Raw genomic sequence first — 7,717 nt, 5'->3', positions numbered from 1 at the left:
ACCTATGATAAAAATTACAGTCTTCTACAAGCTTTGCAAGTGGGAAAACCTGAAAAATCAACAGTGTATCAAATACTTGTTCTCCCCACTGTAAGTGACCGATGACACTAAAAGAAACTACAGAACACAGTGTAACAAATGTTAATGAGGAAAAAACAGAGTAATTCAACAGTCAGGGTTTCCCCCAGGGTATAATAGGTTTGGCGGCCCGCCCTGCTTTGCTAGCCCCACCGCCAGGCTAATCCTTCTTGTTTATGTTTTTAGGAAAATAATAATAATAAAAAAAATTGCTTTTTTTTCTTTTTTTTTTAAACCAGATTGCAAGCGTCTCTATTGCTCTGAGTGTTTCACTGGCGGAGCAGACTTATTACTAAAAGATATGTTTATAGAAGATAGGTTTATAGTTTATGCATTTAAAGCCAGACCAATCACACCGCTGGCGCCTCTGCGCGTTGCCTCGCACACTGCAGCAGCTGGATTAAGCTAACTTCTTCACGGATTGCGTGTGCCTCCTTTCACTCAAACTGGACACAGGCTGACCAGTATGGATATTTACATCAACCCCTTGTGAGGAATTATGTTTCTTTCCAGAGTTTTTGATCAAGGCAGGAGTTTAAAACCCACCGCGTTAGCTCTGGTTGCGCAGCTCTATGTGAACCATAGGAATAACTTGTAGTGGTGCTTTCAGAGGTCTGTTTAGCGAGCGGTGAGAATGATTTATATTTGTGAACAAAGAATTTTGTGCGGCTTTTCCATCTCAACACGCTGCCCAGTGCCCGGCTCTGCCTGCGCTGGTGAAGTGTATCTATGTGTTCCTGGTTGGCCGGTGCGTTAGTGATTAACGAACCGGCTCTAACCTGATCATGCAGGTTCAGCCCGGTGAGGAGCTTTAGCTCACCTCATAGCCACGCATCACGCTGGTTTAATATTATTTTATTATTATTATTATTATTAGCATTATTTTTCCAGTTACACAATGCAACAAACCCTATCAAATGCTTTGTCCACTTAGTCAGCCAGAGTTAATGCGTGCAAAGATCTGAGAAACATTATTGATAAACTGGACCAACCAAAATTGTTTCTGTGTCCCCTTGTTAAAAACTCAACAGACACGAAATGGAAGAGCGACTCAAGCCACATTAGCAGCTTTTAATTAAATCTCCCGTTTGTTCCTCATTTCTGCACAGTGCAGCGGGTTTAACTCATCATGCAGGGCCGGTCCAAGGCTGTATGAGCCCTTGAACAGAATTTGACTTTGGGGCCCCTTTTGTTGCTAAAAGCATCAGCGTCTCTAACAGCTTCTGGGTTACATTTAGTGAAATTTGGGAGAGGAGGAGTAATTTAAATAGCCAACGCAAAAAGCAATCAGTTATAATCACAGTTTATTAATTTGTGAACAACTAGAACTCAAAGATTAAACTCATGGCTTCAGATTGTAGCTATGGCAACAAAACAATTTAACTATGAATATTATTCTTTGAACTTTTACAAAGTAAACTTCCCAGCTCTTTAAAATCTTACATATAAATGTTAAACAATTTCAAATGTTTTAATTTATGTATGCTTAAACCATGAAGTCAAATTTAGCAGCATTGATCATCTCAATAAACAAGTGTTGCATTTATGTATCTGTGTTAAAATATCAGCATTTATGGGGCCCTGAAGCCCTGGGGGCCCTGATGGAGCCATTGACTTTACTTGGATTAAACAGAAGTGCAAATATTTGATATTCATTTTAATTGTATTTTTTGATTAGTTGTTTTTAAGACTAGTTGTGGGTTTAAATAACATTTCACAGGTGATGTTTTCCTGTAACATGTAATTTTACCCAGTAATATTTTTACATTTCCTGTCTATTTAACATCTTTTAATACAAGAACATGGTGGACCGTCTCGGTGCTCCAAACACCAGGCAAGTTTTCTGGGGGAAACCCTGGTCAGTTATACCTAAGATTTTTTATGGACTCCTGTAGGGGTCTCAGGATTTGAGAATCGAGCCATGTGAACCAGGCTTAACATTTTTGCAGTTCTACAATGGTGGTGTTGTTTATTTTGTTTTATCTAGACTTAAAGCAAAAAATGGTTCTTTGGACTGTAAAGGTTTCAGATCTTGGAAGGTCTGAAGCCTACAATATGAAAATAAATGTCATATTTTTGAAGTGTGGCATGAAGCCAGGGTACCCAGAGAAAGCCCATGCATACACAGCAAGAACATTCAAACCAAATGTAGAAAGACTATTAAAAACAAGAAAGTAACCGTCAATTTCCCACATGTTTTAATTACTAACCTCTTCCAGTGATGTCACAGTGTTGCTAGCACCAGACTTCTCTTCCAGTTGGAGTTTCTCCATTTCCTTTCCTGCGTAAAACAAACACACATCGTTGATAATCGACGTAAGGGTACGGGTTTTTGATGAGGAAACATAGCAGTGGAGGCCAGAGTGAGGTGAGAGTGCTTCTTTAACATGGACAAAAGCCCAAAAATACACTTGAAAATAACAGCCACCAACAGGGCACAACAGCAGCTCAGTGGAACACAAAAAGCAAACACTAAAGCACAAGTAGAAAAGCAATACAGGCACAGGTCAACTTAAATACACACAAGGGAAAAATCAAGGAACGAGGAACAGATGAACCTGATAAAACACACGGAGACTCACTTAACCAAAATACACAACGAAAAAAGGGTCAGGAAAATAATACGTAAAATAAATGTGAAATGACATTGTTTTCACAGCAATGGCAACAGTTTCTGGAATAGTTGAAACCAGATATTTATACACCATATAAGACACAACCTTATTTCTCACCATGCAACTTTAAAACAGTCTTAATTTCCTGCTTTAGGTTAGCAGCAATTAGGTTCGTTCTAATTACCAAAATTAATTATATTCCTTAATTTTCTTAGCACATTTATGGTATAGTTCTACATATTTTGCCAAATGAATTATTAAACATCAGTATGAGTTATTACATATATATGTGACAAATAAATAAACCTTTACTTACAGTCTCTTTGAGGGACCTCCGCAGATTTATCTTTGTCCAAATATTTACTTTTGGCAGATGCTCTTATGGTTTCTATGGTAACATTATTCAAAAGATTATAGCTACATAAACATTCAACTCGGTATTATTTTTCAAAAAGTCATTCAGTCGTGTTATTAGGCCAATTACAGACTTTATATTTGTGTGCAGAAGCATTTTGACAGATCTGTCAAACCTGTGATGGTTCTCGTTTCCATGGAGATTGGTTGTTTTGATTCTTTAGTTCTGAGTGTAACCATCACAGTTGTAACAACATTTATTACATTTTGTTTTGCAAATGTCACTGCTTTCGAAACAAATTGTGTTTATAGAACTCAGCCAGTAAAGTCCATGAGAAAAACCGTCACAGATTCATCCCTTAAGCCGTTTTCGCACTGCAAGGAACGGAACGGAACGGTTCCACCCGTAGTGCAGCCCTGTTGTGTTTGCATATACACTGAGGGAGCCATCGAAGCATTATTTTTGAAACTAAACAATGGTTTCGATGTAGCGGCCGAAGCCTTTTCCTCAGAGATGCGGCGAATAACTTTCTCTTTCCTCGTTGACCGATCTAGTTCATTCTGTACTCGTTGATCAGCGAGTAAGCTTAGGCCTCATCATTAGACCAGGTGATTGCACTATATTGAGAGGAATCCATTGCTAATTAAAACTAATAATAAAAATATTGAAAAGAGTGAAAAAATACAGTTTAGTGAGAGCCAGCTGTCAACGGAAAATCAACGTCTGACTCCATAACAACCAGTGGCCAATCAGCTGCTGATTCTAAGCAGAACTGCTTGGCCGCTGTGCTGTTCCTTGCAGTGCGAAAACAGCTTTAGATGTTCATCCATCCATTTTCTTTACACCCTTGTCCCTTGGTGGGGTTGGGAGGGGTGCTGGAGCCTATCTCCAGCTAATGTTCTGGGCGAAAGGTGGGGTCATCCTGGACAGGTCGCCAGTCTGTCGCAGGGCAACACACAGGACAAACAACCATGCGCATACACACACACACACACACACACACACAGGCCAATTAACCTGACAGTCATGTTTTTGGATTGTGCATGCACAGGGAGAACATGAAAACTCCATGCAGAAAGACTGGGGTGGGAATTGAACCCAGAACCTTCTTGCTGCAGGGCAACAGCTCTACCAACTGTGCCACTGTGCAGCCCACTTCAGATGTTAATTTACCTTTTTCTACAATAAACAATTCTTTTTAAATCATCATGCCACAATATTTTTTTATATGACAATTTTATATTTAGAGGGTAAAAAGCAGCCCAAACCAACCTACCATATATGAAAAAGGAACTGTGCCTGAAAATACAGTATCTGATCACTTTAAATGACCGAGTGTAAAACCATGGGATGCAACATGGGATACATCTTATGTATTGTTAAATTATCAAAAAAGAATGCAGTGCAAAATGGTAGGAAAAAATACTGTGTATGTACAGGCACAGAAAGAGGCAATAAATAAGTTTGTCTATCTTTGTTTTAAGCAAAGATAGACAAAGCCTATCCAAAAGCGGGAGAGGAAAGTACTGGTGCTAATCATATTAACAGTCACAGAGAGTAATTTTTACAGTGGCTTCTCATCAAAACCTCTGTACTCCACAAATAAACAGTTTAAAACAACTGGAACTATGGCTGCATTCACACTGCAGCCTGAAATGACCCAATTCCAATTTCTTGTCAAATCGGGGTTTTTTTGCCGGGGCTGTTCACACTTCCAAACATATGCAAACTGTTTGTGTTCTACAATCTGAAAGTGTCCCGCATGCGCAGTAGAGGGCGCAATAGCGTCAGCATTCTCACTGTTCTGCCAACCATAGATATGATTATGTAGACGCCTCATGGGGCGGGTCAGCCCGTTGCTGCGATACGACACAACGTCCGCCATATTGAATGTGGCTAATCTCCCAATAAGCTAATACAGGTAAATGGACTGAACTTCACAAAGTGCCGTTCTACAAAGTATTTTAAGTTAATACCCGTCATTGACACATTTTCTCACACACACTAAAATGTATTTGGTAATCAAAGAAAGCACTAAAGACAACGTTTCTAACTTTTGATGTGATTATTTAATTGTTTCGGGGGATTTGTGAATAGAGAGCACAATGTTTTTATTTGATAGAAATGATTCTGATGAATAGTTTTCATATTGATAGTGATGAACAGACACACACTTTTACAGTGTTTTATTCAAGAACATATTTACATAATTTCATAATTTAATGTACATTTAGCTTTTCAAGACAAGAAAAAATATTAATTTCCTTTGGTATTTTATTGTAAAGACAATACATTTTGATAAGTCAGTCGTTATCAAACATTAGCTACATATTTTTTCTTACTTTAAAAAAAAAAAATAATAATATTACAGGATGATAAGTCATCTCTGCTATGGACAGCAAAGGCAAAGAGTGAAAATATTCCAACAGAGTAAATTATTTTTATTTCATTACATAAGCTGTCTTAATACACTAATACTTCAGATTGAGATATTTAAAAAATACAAAAAGCGACAGAATAAAAGTGTGCAATAAAACACAAATTTATTTATTATACTGGGAACACTAGCCACAGGCAGGGCTTCAGTCTGCTGGTCAAACTGGGAGAACTCCAGTGACCTCTGAGACGTCCTAGCACACAGGCTAAAGCCAAAGACAAAAGAGAAATTATCCAAAAGTGTAATAGAAAATACATATCTGATTCCTTAACATTCAGGAAAAACATATTTTCAGCATGTTGGGCAGTAACTCGTAGCATCTTTAGTTAAATACCAACATTGTGAAGCTGAGCTGTGAAGTTGTCAGAACGCTGGTTTGTTAATAAAGTTTGACTGACCTATCTGACTGTCTATAATCAGGTCGTCTGCAGGTCATTTAGCACCACGTTCTCCACGAACATGTTGTGCGCGAATGGAGAAGGGTGACCATCGTCCGGCCACGCCCCGGCCCAGTCGCGGAAGGCTCTCCTCCTCGACCGGAGTCGGCGGGGGAAGAGAGACAGAGACTACGTGGGCAGCTTGTCGGTTGGTCTGTGTTACCCAGAAAGCAGTTGGGCACAATATCGCAACACCAACACCGTGAGTGAAACAATGACTGGGGTAGCCTACTATATAAAGTACTCGGGAACTTCCTCTTTATTATCACAGATGCATATTTGTAGACGGGACGGGTGGCAACCCTAACTGAAGCGTCTAATCTATTCGCCTTTTATATGAAAAAAGTTTTAAAATACGCCATTCATTGAAGGTGCGCCTTATAGTGCGGAAAATACGGTACACAGGAGACACAGAACACAACAATTTGAAGTTGTCGTCTGACTGGAACAGCATATTAACAACTTATTCCTCATTAAAGTTCATCATGGTTGTTGTTTTTCTTCCCGCTTGCATGTATCAGGATGCAGAATAGTGAGATTTGTCGAGTATCAGTGAGGTTCAGTTCGGAAGAATGCGACCTGGACGTCGGGTATCTGATCGGATACATATAGGATATGGGTCGCATTCAAAAAGAATCCGACCTGTGCTGTTCAGACTATTACGAAAAGACGGGTGCAGGTCACATTACGTAAAAAAAAATCGGAATTGGGTCACTTCAGCCGGAGTGTGAATGCATCCTATGTCACAAAAAGGATGGTTTTTGAGTTTGTCTCACCACCATTTGGCAAGCAGGATTGTAAGAAAAAATAATCCAAACACACTGTTAAAGACGTGCAGCAAAGAGTTGCAATTTTAAGTGTTAAGTGTCCATTAAAACATTAAGGTCTATCTACTCCTAAGGATTTCTAAGGAGGAATGGCCATTTTTGATATTTTGTAACTCTTCCTCATTGTGTTGCTGATAAAGTCAGGTTTAGTCTGCCACCTTGATTGTTTCTCCTTTACCACAGTCACTTCTGCTTTTGTCGCCTCCACGTTTCTTTGGCAACAGTCTCACCAGAAGTGGAAAAGACAGTCTCGATTCATGTCAGTTCAATTTTAAAAAATGACTTTACAGATCCCAAAATGGGAAATTAAATGTTGTTGCAACTCATATTAATTCAGATACTTCAGACAGTTCTTGTGGTGCTGGCTGTTGGCAGGAAAGGTCTCTTGTAGCAGTCTGTATTACAGAAAATCTGACAAATCCTCTGACTGAAGACACTCTGTTGTCCCAAAACAGTCTCATGAAGAGGATGGTCAGGGTTGTCCATAATCTTATTGATTTTATGAAGAATCCTTTGCATCATCATCATCATCATCATCATCATCATCATCATCATCATCATCATCATCATCATCACCATCATCATCATCATCATCCCCAGAGGTTCCACTGTCGTCCCCAGAACACAACTAACCTTCCTGATCAGGTTGTCGAGCCTTTTTAGGTTCCTGGCTCCCCAACAGATGACGGCAGAAGAGATAACGTTCTCAACAAAAGACTTAAAGACCTGCAGCATCTTGCAACAAACCTTGAAAGGATCTTAGCTTCCTCAAGAAGTACAATTTGCTCTGTTCCTTCTTACTGAGGACATCACTGCTGCGTCTCCAGTCCAGTCTGTCACACACGGATGGCTTTCTTTGAAGCAATTTATTTGAGTAATTTTGTTGACTCTGGCTTAAAAGCTAGGGAAAATTAGAAGGCTTTATCAAAAAAGTTGAGTGAAAGGAAAAACTAGCCTATTGAAGAGTA

General features: G+C 39.2%; 1 long non-coding RNA gene across 1 annotated transcript; it reads right to left on the bottom strand.

Moving 5' to 3' along the window:
• Positions 1-2,288: 2,288 nt before the first annotated feature.
• Positions 2,289-3,135, bottom strand: LOC107835282 (uncharacterized). Its single transcript, XR_001661095.1, has 2 exons — positions 3,010-3,135; positions 2,289-2,359 (listed from the first exon to the last, which is right to left on the bottom strand). It is a non-coding gene; the product is annotated as an uncharacterized LOC107835282 (long non-coding RNA).
• Positions 3,136-7,717: the final 4,582 nt, after the last annotated feature.

Source organism: Poecilia formosa, unplaced genomic scaffold (assembly GCF_000485575.1).
Source record: "Poecilia formosa unplaced genomic scaffold, Poecilia_formosa-5.1.2 Scaffold1416, whole genome shotgun sequence".
Lineage (NCBI taxonomy): Eukaryota > Metazoa > Chordata > Actinopteri > Cyprinodontiformes > Poeciliidae > Poecilia > Poecilia formosa.
Note: the sequence above shows the minus strand (reverse complement) of the source record. Positions and strands in the feature narration are given on the sequence as shown.